We start from the raw sequence: 1,079 nt of genomic DNA, 5'->3' as shown, positions 1-1,079 counted from the left end.
GCTATAGAGTTGTCTTAAGAAGTCCTTGGCTCCACATGCACTATACAGACTGAATAAATATTCATATATGACTAAACAAATATGCATGCACTCCAACGTACATAGATGATTTTGTTGTGATAAAAGTGATTTAATCCCATAATTTGTCTTTAATAACTGTTATTTTTCCATGAAATGTAATGCACCTCTAATCATATCTGGAACCTCTGATAGAGAAATATCAAAAGAGTGCATAATCCAAAAAGCATTTTTATGTAGCTCTGGAATGCAAATGATGCTGTTGTTTTGTTGTTTTCGTAAGGAACAGGGCAGGACATTTATTTCGTAACTTGGGGCTAAGGCTAATATGAAATACTGTGATTTCTACCACTTCCCTCCCCACTATTTTGAAGCTCATCCTGATCCTTCTATGATAAGAAGTCAGTGAGGGTAAACTGCGATGTTCAATCACTAGATTCAAGGACACGATGGAAAGTGAATTTTCTGTATATTTGTGCAAAGATTAACTTTGTCCATTAAGCTATGAGTTCCTCCTTACTTGATTATGAGCATTTTGAGAACAGGATTTTATCCTGTTCAACTACTAATTCCTAGCACAGCTACTGGCACATCTGGCATATCTGGCCTCGTTATGTGTTTTTAGAATGAATGAGTGAATGCTGTCATAATATATTCTCGTATTCTCATAGCTCAATTGGCAAAACTGACACAGAAGGACGTTTAAGTATAAAGGAATTTGGGCACACTTTAGTAACTGCTATCACCCCTACAAAGGTGGAAAGACTTAAAGAAAAGGCTCTCCCTATAAAAAAGTCAGATGCAGAGTCTGTGTGATCCTGACTTCTAGAGCCTCTTTCCTCCTGGTCATTCCATTACTTGTGCCCAGGCCTGCACCAACAGACCTGACTCTAACCCTATGCTCTCCAGACCTTTAATCTTCACCAGGCTCCAATCTTCCATGTAAAGGTAGTTCCTACTCTGTGGCCCAAGGTTACTATGCCCATACTTCTATTCACTATTTAGATTGAACTGCAATTATCTGTTTACTAGTTTCTCTTACTAGCTTAGGAGTTCATATT

The sequence above is a fragment of the Trichechus manatus genome, unplaced genomic scaffold (assembly GCF_000243295.1).
Source record: "Trichechus manatus latirostris isolate Lorelei unplaced genomic scaffold, TriManLat1.0 scaffold00054, whole genome shotgun sequence".
NCBI classification, from domain to species: Eukaryota; Metazoa; Chordata; class Mammalia; order Sirenia; family Trichechidae; genus Trichechus; species Trichechus manatus.
This window is presented reverse-complemented; position numbering follows the sequence as displayed.